Source organism: Oreochromis niloticus, linkage group LG7 (genome assembly GCF_001858045.2).
Source record: "Oreochromis niloticus isolate F11D_XX linkage group LG7, O_niloticus_UMD_NMBU, whole genome shotgun sequence".
NCBI classification, from domain to species: domain Eukaryota; kingdom Metazoa; phylum Chordata; class Actinopteri; order Cichliformes; family Cichlidae; genus Oreochromis; species Oreochromis niloticus.
Genome location: NC_031972.2, coordinates 57098957 through 57113245, shown reverse-complemented (window position 1 = coordinate 57113245; position 14289 = coordinate 57098957). Strand labels below are relative to the sequence as shown.

The following is a 14289-nucleotide window of genomic DNA, read 5'->3' as shown; positions in this document are numbered from 1 at the left end:
ATGAAACTTGCAGTTAGCACCAAAATGTAATTTCTAGGCCCGGTAACCAAACTTCCAACACACCTTCTGTCTGTCTCCGCTGACTATACCGGTGCTGGAGGTAGCCTATGTTTGCCGAGACTGTAGCCTATGTTTGCCGCATCTGTTTTGGCTACCATCCACTGTGCTGAAGTGTCCTTGAGCAAAGCACTTGTGGTTTACTGAGGAAAGTTTTAGCCTGTGAGGAATGAGTGAAAACTGCATACTAAAATGAAAAACTGCGAGTACCACTGAATCGAGCCTCTCTTTTAGGCACTGACAATGATGGAGCCAGAAAACTGTATATAAAACTGTCAGATGTGAAAGACAAACAGACAGAGTAAGTATGTGCACCCTCATCAGTCTCTCAGGAGATCATGTTTTTGGAAATCTCTGGGTCATTTTGTCATCAGCACCTGATTTTGTTTCCATCTTGAATCCATCCTGTGGAATCAATATTTCTACTAAAACATCCTTGAGCAGGTTGGTATGGTAATTATGATTTATGTACTCTTTTATTTATAGCCATGTCCAGTTAGAGGTATAATTCAGGCAGATTTAAAAAAAAAACAACCCCTACTTTTGTTTTTTTTGCAAAACGTCCAAATTCCTTTCGTAGAGATTGTATCTGATCACCTGAGCACCGAGCCTATGATAAGACTGTTTGACAGCACAACATTAGTGCTGACTATCTGGAAGACGATGACAGATGGCTCACAAATGAATTCTTTGTGCACCCTGGCAAAAGAACCAAACCACATATAATCACGATGAAACATAAATACAATCCTGTTCAGAATACATTTCTGTAGGAGTATGTCTTGTTGGTTTATTAATGGCAATAAGTTAGCAAGTGCATGGTATGCTGACTGTATTGTAGTGTAAGTGAGGTCACAGCCAGATAGGTCCCTAAAGGCGGACAATTTTTTTTTCACTGTATAAATTCAGGCCCTCTCAAAGCCACAGAGACGAGGAGATGAGCTGATATGAGATAAGATGTGTTGGCCTACAGCTTTGAGCCTTGAAGGCCATTATGTTTCGATCCACAAAGCAGCAGTCAATGCTTTCAGATACCGCAAGACACACAGTGAGATATGACCCTCAGTTTTTTCTGACAAGATCTCCTGTGCTGTTTGTTTCCTTGTCTCATCCTGTGGTAAACCTCCCAGAGGTATTTAACAGGCTGGAAGGGAGACCTGAAGCTGAGACCTGGCTAGGTTTTGACCTGGTTGTGAAAAATCACATCCCCTTTACAGCTCCACAGAATCTGAAAGCCAGAGTGTCTGCAGGTATCTCTGCCACCGGTTGGGGAAACTGGGGTGAACGGCTTTGCCTGCGTCTCCATCAGGCAGCGCTTGATCCAGCACTGCTGAGTCAACAGTCACGATCATACATCATAGCCCCAATTGTATTTGCCTAGACTGGCTGTTGCGGTTTGTGGCTGTGAATGAACGCCTCCAACAACAAAAAGAGCAGTATGAGGATCACAGGAACCTTACAGAAGTAGCACCAAAGCCTGAGCTGTCAGTTTACAAAGAGTAAAGGGTCAATTATAGTCTAAAAATGCCTTGGACACTTCCCCTACAGCCCTGGGCTGCACAGTATTTCTTTCCCTTCTCATAAACAAGAATTATTTCATACAGAGACTGCTTGCATATTAATCTGGCAAATTGGTGGTGTTTTTGCACTGCTTACTCAGTTTTTTCATGAAATAGCATGAATTGCTGTTGGACTGTGTATAAAGACAATGTGGTGGTGACAGAATTGCAAGCTGGGCACAAGTTCATATCAAATCCTGTGTGACTGGTCTAAAATTTATTCCATAAAAGTGCATTTTAGTGGAGTTTTATAAGTCAATTAAGGCTGTGTGTGTATGTGTCCATGTGAGTGTGTGTTCTTCAGGCCTCCTGTCAAATCACCAAGTCTTTTAGGCAGTGGCGCCCCATATGGCTTCACCACAACACCACCCTGACTCTCAGCTTGAGACTGCTGAGTGCCTAAGAACTGGTGTGCTTGTGGTATAAGTCCATGCGTGTTTGTGTGTCTGCATGCAGTGTAGCCACTGTAACAAAAGTGGCTACACTGTTTTCCCCCATTACTTTCACAAGGGTCTGTACTGGTTTCTCACAGGAATGAAGGAAGGAATGGTTAAAAGGTGCTTGAATGAAAGCTCAATTTCCTGAAAGCCCTTTTCCTGTCATTTTAGTACAGGATGTATGTGGTGTTGGTTTAAGTGAATATTTGCAAGTAGCGCTGTCAAAATCTTCGTCGACTCATCACATCAGTCTCACATAGCTGCTTTTGCCATTTAGAGGCCAAAACCTCTAAGCGCCCCGTATCTCTCAACATCAGTTAACATAAAAGACTACAGGCTCAGCATCTCCCTTTTTTATGAGCCACTCAACACCTCTGTTGATGTGTGTTCTGTAATAAGAGAGTACCCAAAGGTGGCTCACAGAAATGGTAAAAGCAGACCAGAGCTACCAAAATGGGTGATCTTAACAATGCAGCAATTCAACATTTGCATAAGACACCACAAAAAAAAAAGGTGGCTCGGGAAGACAATGACTCTCCAGAGACACAAAGAATCTTTAATGCCAAGAGAAAAGCAAGAGCAGGGTGAGTAATCCACTCCTACAAAGAATGGTTTCCTTTATAATAATGGAAATCAATAACTGCCATCAGCTGCTTGTTCGTCTTTTCCAGATGCTTGTGCACTGAAACATCATCATGCAGTGGTCTCGAAGATCACTGAGGGAGAGAAGACGAGAGATGATGAGCGGTAAGAGGTGATGGAACGGAGAGGCATTCATGGGGTAGCGGGGAATTCCATTAAGTAGAAGGAAAATTGTGCAAAAGGGATGGGTTGTTCAGTGTGTTGCGTAGGCCAGTAGGCTGTGTAATGAGAGGGATGCTGGGGGGTGGGGGGCTGTCTGACTGCTCTCCTCACACCTTTCCCAGCATGACCGGTCCAGTGAAGTGAATGCATGGCGAGAGCGGCTGGCCCCGGGCCCTTGTTGGGGCTCTCCGCCAAAACCTCTGTCAGCGTGCCTGCCTCCTCCCCTGTAATTCTGGAGACATGCATTATGCGAGCAATTTGCCTTTAAGATCTCTGCACTTATGTCTATTTAACGGCAGGCTAGGAGGAGAGATATGACAGTGATGCGCTTTCTCAATCCTGCCACCGCAGTTATTAAAACAGAAGCAATGGATGTGGGTGTGCGAACAGCAGTGGCCTGTCAGTAGTTCATAACCTTAGTTTCTCAGTGTACGATTTACAGAGGATAATTAATGAGTCATCTGTCTTCAGCCATACTGGTGACATTTTGCGAGAAGTCTTCAGAGTATCTGAAAGAGGAGCACATCTGAGCACTTCAAATGAGGCAGCGAGCACAGCACTAAAGGAGGTTTGTTAAATTTGTGCCTCCCTGCTCGCCGCCACCCTAACCCCACCCTTCACCCACTGTGGTTAACTCCTCAGTGAGTAAGATAGAAGGTGTGTGTGTGTATGTGAATCTGTCAGTGTGCATGCGTGTGTGCATCTCAGAGGTTTTGGTGTGTAATTCCAGAGGCTGTCCTTACCCCCTCCCAAGTTTTTCCTCTTTCACAGACGGGTTTTTTCTTTTATTTATTTTTTTGCTAACCACTGAATTCTGGAGTCAGTCTGTTTCCATATTGCTAACCACAACATTCCATCAACATGATGGAATCTTTGTTTTAGAGGATTTCAAGGTTATTATTTCGTCTTTTTGACACAGTTTCCAGTATTTCTGCTTGTCTGTGGAATATTACTTGTGTGGCTGTGACAGAAAAAGGTGTGTGTGACAGACATGTAAAACATGAGTGAGTAGAAGAGGATATTAACGAAAAGGGCGATGGAGGTAAAATTTCCTGGCTCTTTCTTGTTTTTAATGGAGAAAGTCTTCCTTCTTCACCATATCAATATTTGCTTGTCCTTTCTTCTGCCTGGGCAAAAGTATTTGGTTGCCTTTAAAAAAATCATCAGTTCACATTCTCATTTAGCCTCATTTGTAATTGTTTCAATTAGGTCCAGGGCTGCACTCGGGGGAAATTTAACCAGATGACAGTTAATACTATAAGACACACCAAGAGCTCCAGTAAAATAACAAACTATTAATTGCTGCACATATCTAGGTATTTATAAGGTAAAAGACACTTCATGTTTTCTTCACCAAGCCACATACCACAAAAGACAACCTAAACTCATTAAACCCTGACTGAAAGGTATCTGAGGAAAGTCCCGTTATAAAGTGGTCATGGTAGAACAATTACTGAATCTGGATACAGTAGATGCAAAAGGTGAAGAGTGAAACAAGCTTTGGCTTCAACTGTTTCAGTCACACATTACAAAGAAATTATAACAATCCTGACAAATTCAGCTGTGCCAGATAAAAAAAGACCATCTGTTAATCTTTACTTTGATGTTAAAGTTTGTGCAGTTTTTTTTAATAAATGGAAGAGGTTTTACTAAATAATTAGATACGTGTCTTTTCCATCCTCTACATGAAAATAAACTTTGATCTTTACAAACCTTGAGGTAAATTATTGTACACACATACTCAAGGACTGAAATGGCATGTAGGTTTATACGGTACATACTCTGTATTTATGTAAACTTTGTTTGCGGCCATTAGTTATCAGATTCCCACAAATCCATGGTGCCGTGTTACAATAAAAGTGTCCATCTATTTATGAGCTACATGTTTTGCTCCATTACTATTTGCATATCCTGTGCCTTAAAGAAACCAGAGGCAGTGAGACTCTGGGGCCAGTAGCACATAGGTGAAAGTCCAGAGATGAGACTGGGCCTGCAAAAGAGGCGTAACAACCTCTTTGGCCTCTGGGGAATCAGCCCTTTGTTAGTGACCTATCACTCTACCTCCCATGAGTCAATGAACAACCTCACCTAACACAAGCGTGCAGAAACAGGCCGAGCGGTAGCCATAAAATTTTGACACAAGCTTCCTTGTCGTCATACGTCATGCCTAAATGGCAAAATACTTATTCAGCCATGCACATGCTGCTATTTCTACACGGTAACAAAAGCTCTAAAATGATTTTTACAACTGGCATAAAGTCTGTGCCTCACACTAATGTTTTAAGCAGTGAAGAAATTCTATATCCCCCTGCAAAAAGAGTAAATGCAAACCTAACATCACTGGGTATTTAAAGCATGTCGTGTGTTTGAATGAACTAAGTATGGAAGAACAGACAATATTAAATAATTGTGAGATTCTAGTTAGATTTGTTTCTCTTTCAGACAGCCAGATAAGCCCGCACACTACAGCCTTTTGTCGACAGATGCTTTCATTAGAAGAGGTTGGGAGTGGCAGAAATCCATTAAAGACAATCAGGCGAAAGTCTTTTAGACTCCTGTTTACCTGCAAGCTATACTCATGACCTTTCACCTTCAGGTACAACTTTTGCTCAGTAAGGCTTAGACAGGAGTTAGTGTGCATGTATCTCAAGACAAGGGGACAGTCGAGTCCCGGCATGTGACTGTGAAACTTTGGGAAAGGGGGCCATTTAAATGCAATACATGTCAGTGCCACATAAAACAAGCACATTTTCATGAAATACAGTTTTTCTGTGAGACTTCACAGCTGGCAGATATACAAAAACTCTTTTTGTGAACATTTGGTCTCACTTCATGATAGCAATTAGGAAAATGGTTCAGGTTTTACGTGAGGGCATGAAAGTGCATTCACACATTCAGAGGAGTAAAATTGTATTTGTGTGCTGTATTTATCCAGACAAGTCTGTTTATGTATAACGTGAGTATAAGCTGTATGACTGACATGCACAATGTTTAGGTTTTTATAGAGCAGTAGGTGTAATATTACTTTACGGCACCAGCGGCTGAATCAAAGTCAGATTTAATTCTGACTTGATCTTGTCACAGAGATTTAAATCAAAAGGAGAGTGGGTTTGTAATGGAAAGTAATTCACTCCTTTTAGACTTGGCAGCATCTGATGTGCCATATGCTGAGAGAAAGAGTTCAGATATTCCACCATTACTTTGGGACAGAGACAAGAACAGAAAAAAAACAAAAAACCATGACCGGTAAACTTCTGTTTTCTTGTTTCAAACATCATTCCCAGATGAACCATTGTGCCTCTTCTTTTCTTCATTCTATCTTGTGCTGTCTGTCTTAACACTTTCTTTCTGTCTCTATCCCACACCCACATGAAAGAAAATCTCTTCAGTTTAGCATTAGGCTACAGGAACTGAGGGGCAGGTGGGGGTTGGTCCTGAGAGGAAACAAAAACATTTGTGGAAGATTTAGGACGAATGTTACTGGAGTGGCTGCATGACTGACAGTCACAGCTTAATGCTAAAAGCAACACGGCTAACTCAGAGAATAAGATCACGAGCTTAGGTTGTTTGGAGTTGAGTGTATTAGGGTGACAATAAGTATTTTGTGTCTCCAGCAGAATCCTAGCATTTATGTTAGAGATGAGCGAAAAGGGTAGCAAAGAAAAAAACACAGCTTAATATTTTTCTCTCCCTATTTTAGTCTTTCGTCCAATTTGCACCAATGCCAAAATCAGTAGGCCCCTGGCAAATGGCAAAGAGGGAATTCCAGGTCTAGTGTGCGTGAGTCAGTACCAGCATTTTCCAAATTCACTCTGCCTGTGTCTCTTTAAATAGCCCAAGGAAATGTCCAAATGACCTAATTATGACTTTCCTAAGTAGCCTGTGTTAATGCATGACATGGTATTCAAAAATATACAATGACAAAACAGCAGTATCTTGATGGTGATAAAGTTTGTTTCCCTTCTGTTTGGTTTTATTAGACGTATGTTAGGACCATAAGCTGGATTGTGTTTGTGTCTATGTTTCTTTGTGTTGTGTCTCAGATGTCAAGGATTTCCTTGGTCACGGCAGTTCTTCAAAGGCTTACTGAAGTTAAACGATCTGCCAGAGACATGACTGGACCAATTCATCACCCTTTACTCTATGTCACAATAGTGCAAACTGGAAACTCTGTTTCAGTAATGCATTTTACATCACTAAAATGCAGTCAAACTACTACTGAACTGTGGCAGCCTCACACACACACACACACACACACAAACTCTCTTGCCTGAACAAACATCATTAAAAAATTGTTTCTATTTTGGAGACTCAACACTTTGGTCCACTACAGCAGCTCAGCTGCACCTAAAGTAGTACTTGGAAACAATAACAACGAATCCTATTTAAACAAAAGCCTCATTCATAGCAACAGAAGCTCAGTTTGAGCTGTCATTTAGTGAAATTTTAGCAGGATTCTAACTTGTTTAGTGCTGAGAGACAAGGTGGTATACATCCTGCTCAAAACCACTTTATAGTAATGGTTTGGAAAAGCCAAGACAATTAAGGCAAAATGAAGGAGAACGTGACACACTTGTTGGAGTGCCCTGCATTCCATTCTAATTAACTTGTCAATGGGCCACCTCTGTGAGTAAGACCTTTTTTATATGTTGCTGATAAAACTATCTATAAACAAAGTCCACATGGATTGGGGTGGAGGTAGGGATCTGGGGGGCATTTACAGGATCTGAAATAAGAAGTAGCATAGTTCTCCAATTCACAATTGGAGCAGTTGTGCTTCATTGGAAAAGTCACAACAGAAGATGGAGAAGAGATACGAGGAGGACGAAGGGATCTCAAGTACAGAGGACTGCAAACTGCACTCAGAATCTAATTCAGAGCCATTAATAAGTCACTTATCTGCAACAAACAGTTCGACCACAGTATGCTGTGGAAATGTTAAGCTGCAGTGCACCTGTAGCTTACTCTTTCATTCCTGACTTTAGTATCAGCAGTGGCTACTTTACCCTTCCTTGCCGGTCAAAAGAAGATTTCATGGATAACAGTTTGGACTGTTGTCCAGCCGTGTCAGATTTTGGCAGAGACTTCAGCAGTGCTAAACCACAGCTGGTAAACAGCTTTTCCTATCTGATCAATGACTTAAATAGTGGAAGTCTGCACTGTTTCGGCATCATTCCCAATTCTGTTCCTTGTCTCTCTGTCCTCTTTCCTTGCTTTTCCTCTTATCTTTTGCACTTTCTCTGTCCAGTGGTCCTGTGTGGCATGTGTCTTGCTGCGGGTGCAGCAGGAGGACTACCTGATGCGTCGCTGTGTAGAATAGGACCAAGGGGTCTGCTGTTGAAAAGGAGCTCTGTGCTGCATCTGCAGATCGACTTACACGACCACTTCCTGCTTCCGACCAACTCCTCACAGGGAATCCTGTGTGCCAAGGCCGAAAAAAGCTCAAACAGAGGGGTTCAGTCCACCCAGGGGCTGAGCACAGGACCCTATTCATCCTCTCCCTAAGACTCCTCCCCGCTCTCCCCAACCAACCTTAGGATAGCTTTATTTTAAAATTCACAAATATTCCCCTCTCAGAGGCATTGAGATAAACCAACTGCTCATTCCCTTTTTTCACTGGGGCTTGACAGACAAGCTGTGCCAGTGCTGCCCTGAGACTGGTGAGGTGAAACGCGCTGGTGTTAAGCCTTTGTATGGTGTCTGTCTCTCTGGTACGCGTGCAGTTACGTCAGAAGGTAAAGTGAGCAGCAAGGTTCATTGATAAAATGATGTATTTGAACACAGAAAAAAGGTTATATAGATGTTTAATGGTTAATGAGCCTTGTAATTGAGTCACTGCACGTGAATCCCGGTAGTCACAGTTAAAGGTGGAGGGTAAAATAAACAAACAAATAAATAAATAAATCTCTGTCTGAGGCTAGGGGGAGCAAATCAGTTTGGTTACTGGAGTCATGCTGCTATTCCAGGAATGCGTACTTTGTCCCATCTAGACCTGGCAGCAGTGGAGAGAACAGGAACTTGGGAATAGTAGTCTTCACCTGAGTTGGAATATTTACACAACCCTATGAGGGCCAATAGTGTAGGGCTATTTAAGATTCTTGGGGAAATGGCAAAGTGGGCAAGTAACTCTTAGGACAAACAAACCCAGCATTAATGATGAGGCTGTCACTGGATTGAATGTTTTTGGTTTTCCCCCTGCATATTGCTGAGACACAGTCTGTTTTCACTAATGTCCTTGTCGTTTTTACCTTGGGTCGTTGGACACTGCCGTGTGTTTATACTTTACACACATTAAAACAGCACCCGATACGTCCATTCCTACCAGGGGGACAGAAAAACATTTAACTTGCCGCCTTCCTGGGCTTCCCCCTCGGATGTCAGCCTCAGATGAGGGTGAGAAGAATGACGTTCTGTACGGCCACTGCAAGAAGCCATTCATACATCCACAACTCCACCACAGAGAGTGTGCAACGCTGACCCATGCTGGCTGGAACAGAACCAGCACTGATCCAGTCCCTGCTGTTTCTACACCACACAACATCAGTATTGATCTTTCTGTACTGGATGTCACAGTGATCCTAAGGCTATATGCCCACTGATTCAGCAGGATGACTGCAGGGTCTCACTCTGCAGAGATCCTGCACGACATCACCACTGACTCGAAGATTGTGCTCAATTGCTCAACATCTTCACAGATGAGATAGTACGCTTAGAGCCTATTAAAAACATTGGTATTTCTGGCTGAGCTCTCACTGAAGCATAGGAGTGTATGATGAAGAAATAAACCAGTTTTTACATGATTAATCTCCTGCTGATCAACAAACTTAATCAACTGAAACTACACTAAATGTTTTTGTATACTCCCCAACGCGTTTCCAGTGCTGAACAGGAGGCCAAAGCGCCTGGCAGGGCTCACTTTGTTCCCATCAAATCTGCTCAGGCTCACTGGAGACCAGTGCAGGAGGCTGAGATAGAGAAAGCCGCTTCTGTGCATCAACCATACCCCACCTGTCTGACATACCTGTGTGGAACACTGGCGGCCGAGCAAGCCAAAGAGCAATCCAGAGAATATTCTGTGTACCTAAGAATATTTTTCTCAGCCCGTGTCTTAGCAATTAATAGAGGGCTTACATAAAATCGTTGTTATACGTTCTCAGGTTTTAATATAGGATGAGTGAGTGTGACTTATTCCAAATCTGACAGATTATGGGGCCTCAAATGGCTAAAAGTGAAAGTGAGACTTACAATACCCTTGGGTACCATGGAGAATATACTTACTCTTATACACAATGCCACTATCAAAATTTCTAAAAGGGGATTATTCATGATGAAAACATTTTATTTTCATGTTTTAAGTCACAGCTTAAGGGAAGGTTCACTCTAAACAGAAGTACACAAATGTCATCCTCTGGCCTGTAGTGCTATTTTATCTGGGCTTTGGACATAATAAATAATATTGAATTAGTTCATCTACAAACATTGCAGTGGGTGATTTTTCTTCTACCAGAAGAAAGGTATGAAGCTTGAAAACCTTAGAGCTTATCTACAGGGCACATTGTTACGGGTCACATCCTGTCTTGCTGTCAGGGGCATGAGTAAAAACTTCTTTCTGCATAGCAGCAGTGGTTGATGGATAAGGTCTGAAAAAGAGAAAATAGCACCACTCAAAACAAGGTTTAAGCTTTTTTTTCAGTATCTCAGTAATGATTATTTGAAAGAGACGTTTCCACTCAGTTTTTTAAACACATTTTTGAACGTTTCTGTACCAAACGGCAAGAGCAATTCAGTTGTTGTAACAATCTAGATGAATAAAGGAAAAAAACATGTAAATCTGAACGCTGTGCAAAATAGTATGTGCAAGCCGCAGTAGTCTTGCCCGCTATCTCATGAATTATACTTTGCCTCTCCTTCCTATTTTTACAGCTGCTGCACAACTAGATCTGCTTGAATGCTTTACTCTTTGGTCACAAAGAAATATAAAAAACCCAGAGTATTCAAGACTAAGGTTCTCACAGTCACCCAAACACCAACAATCCCCTCTTGACCTTCAACCATATGTGAGCATTCACGTCCTGAGTTATGTGTGAACATAATGCTCTGTGCATTTCACAAAAACATTTTATCAGTGAACGAGTAATGATTTACAGCCTATGTTTTTCTACTTTGATTTAGCCAATTTACTTCAAAACGCAAGAGTTGAAACCACAATCCCAAATCAACACTTGGAAAACATTAAGTAAACACCGAACTATCGTGGACAAACGCCTGCCCCGGTGCTAAGAATGGTGTCCAAAATCTGAAATGAGCTCACTTAACTAAGTAAGATACCTTAAAGTGAGAGATGACATTTGTTTTAACTCAGAACTGCTGTTTATTTCTTTTGCTGTTTATATGGTTGACTGCATACTACAACAGTTTTTCACATTTCTGACATCTTATAAACTTACAATAAATAACTCAAGTGAAATGACTACTGTGAGCATTACAGCACAGTTTGCCAACTTCTTTTTGTCTTCGCTTCCAGAAGGATGCACATCAGATGAATACCTTTCTGGTTGCACAAGCTGAGGTAAGGATAGCGCGCTCTAATTTATGTGTCAAACTCTGTATCCACGAAAAGTGCTATAGCTGAACCCAGGAGCTCCTCTGATGAATATAACATTTGGCCAGGCTGCTGGGATCGGAAGCCCTGTCACAGTCCATTAAAAGGCTGAGACAGAGGGACAAGCTACAACCTGTAACCCTGCGCTGGTGACCTCTCAGCTTAGCATTATGGTCTCATTGCAGCCCCACTAGAAAAACTGTCGGTCTGGGCTGTGGTCTGTCTTTTGCCCTTTTGACCTCACTTCAATTTGTCATGCCAACATCGCGTGCCCAACCATTTGTTTTGGCACAGTCTACATCTCTTGGGTAGCAGGAAAGCCATTAATCTAGGGCTACTGGGTCTTTAGGGGCCATGTGAGGACCTTTCGCCACTACAACACACCCAGATTTTGGTCAAAGATTTAGTCAAAAATAGGAGCAATAATTTAGCAAGTATAAATATTTAAATATCTACAAATGCTAAATAAATAAGAGTTGTTCAAATGTAAACTGTGATTACAGAAGATGACTTTGATCCTGCTTTCTTATTATCCACTTACTGAGGATAGAGAGTTACATTAAAAATGATCTGGTTAACTGTGATTCACAACCATCTCAAACATAACATAAATACAAGGAAGCCCCTTTCATGTCCTTTTTTAATCTACTGCAAAATGCGTACCTTAACTTCTTTTTTGTTTTTACAGAAAGACACTTTCAGAGTTCATGTACTGAAAACTATGTGGAGGAGTACCATTTGCAACACTTCCAGGAAAGAATAACAAATGAAGATAGTCTCATGTGATTGGTGATTTTTCTCCAGAGAGTAGGTTCCCGGCATCTCTTATCCACCTTGCTATCGTGCATGCAGACCGAGGACAGGGAAATTAAAATGAAATATAGGCTCGTAAAGTTTTGAGAGGATTTGAAATGCTAAAAGCTTCGACTGACCTCAAAAAGCAAATACGCAAATCTCTGCTGTTATGTTTTGAAGGATAGTGAAAACTAGCAGTAAACAGAAAATGTGTCTGAGGACATGCTCTTATCTAACATTAGAATACCTTCCTTTCTATGGCAAGGTAGTCTGCTTCAAACTGGCAGAGAGAGCAAATAGCAGGTCAGGCAGTCCACACATCTTCAGGTCTTAGGCTCTTGGCTGCAATCTTGGAGGAATTTATGAATGGTGTTTAGCTGGTTTGGTCAGGGGCTCAGATATTTCTGTGCTGATTTCTTTCCCCCAGACTGCTGCAGCTCCAGCAGACTAGAATAACCTCAGTGTTGCAATCTCTCCGCAGACGCCCAGCTGATGTTCCATTGTTAAAAAAGGAAAAAGTAATGGTGGCAGGCAGGTTAGTTCCCCCCAATTTAAATGGGAAAATGACATCACAGTGGTAAAAAAGGCACCACTGATAAGGTATGCAGCTTTAGTATTTTTGTGTGATCTTGTCTGAAAGTGAAGCGTCCATATGTTGTTTATCAGCTACGCTGAGTAATTGTAGCATATCAGTTGTGTACTTGGCAGGCAACAGTCTGCTCTTTATGTCATCTGAGAGTATCTGAATAATATTTCTGCTAACCGCAGTGTGAGTGTGATTATAAAATGAAAGGAACTGAGGTCAGAGAAGAGATGACGAGATGCTATTATCTGCCGCTGTTTAAGGTGGAATGTTAGAGGTGAGCAAGTTGAGAGCCAGCTCTGTAGTACAGGTCAGAAAGAAGGCGCCTCTGAGTATAGCAGAGTCACAATTTGATGAATCCAGTAGTAGACTTTTCTCCACATTCTTTGAGTCTCTTTTCCACCTTTCAGAGATTGTTTTAGTTTCCGAGAGAAGCTCAGCATGTCCTGGAGACAGTGTCTTGCATTTTTAGAACTTCTTTCCCTCTTTGTTCGTTTCTTCTAATACGTTGTTGGTACAAATTACCAAAAGCCGACTGAAAACAAACACTGTCCTGTTCCATTCATTTTCCTGGAAGTCAGGGGGAAAAGAACAGTAACAGATGGGGATGACACATCAGGCTGGGTGGCTGGCCACACTGGTACAGTAGCAAGTTGTGAGTCAGACTGAAAACTAGGGAAGCATTTGAAGAATGGGTGACTATCTGGAATGTGCGATTCAGTGCATGTGCAGTGAACCTCTCAGAGAAGTGCCATGCCATTGGGCCAAGGAAAAGTTTTTCTGTTATTTCACATTTTCAAGCATTAGGTGCTTTTATTGCTGCACCAACAGTCAGAAAAACCTCGGGGCCACATACTGTTGGTGTGTATCTGCTTTACACTCAGTCTGGCTAGCTGACTGGCGTGGTGAGAAGGAACAGTTGACAAGGTAGAAATCTGATGATCCACTTAGCAGTCTTTAAAGCTTCATGAACCTTTTCTCACTCTCTCCAGGATCCATCTGTCCTATATCTTTCCCAGCACTCTTCCTTCTTTGCATATTTTTGCTGTTACCCTGCCTCTGCCCTCCTACTTTTGCTCCATTTTCCATTTTAACCCCTCCCTCGTTTCTCATCCCTTTTACTAGCTTCTTTTTTGTTTGGTCCTCTGTAGCACTTGACTCTTTCCCTTCGGAGACAGACACTTTAACAAGCCTGCCCCAGTGGGCAGTAGACAGAGAGGGGAGGTTATTTTTAGATTGCAAACAGATTAAAAGGGGAACGTTTTTCTTCATCCTTGTAAAGAGTCCTCTTCTCTCTCTTTCAGTCTGTAAAGGAGTTTAGCATCTCTGTGGGGGATCTCGTGTTACCTCCCCCACACAAACTCTTATTTTCCCAGACCCATCTAACCCCCCCCCCTCACCACCATCACACTCATCCTCTCCAAACACTGACATCATTCGTCAGACTGAACT

General features: G+C 42.0%; 1 protein-coding gene across 7 annotated transcripts in view; it reads right to left on the bottom strand.

Moving 5' to 3' along the window:
• Positions 1-14289, bottom strand: part of znf469 (zinc finger protein 469) — a 190204-nt gene that overhangs the window by 15043 nt on the left and 160872 nt on the right. The window contains exon 7 of one of the 7 annotated variants that reach the window (XR_001223946.3): positions 10076-10497. The exons of the other annotated variants lie outside the window; for them this stretch is intronic. The gene's annotated coding sequence lies outside the window, so the exon portion shown is untranslated. Of the gene's footprint in view, positions 1-10075; positions 10498-14289 lie in introns of those variants that run through there. 7 annotated transcript variants of the gene reach the window in all.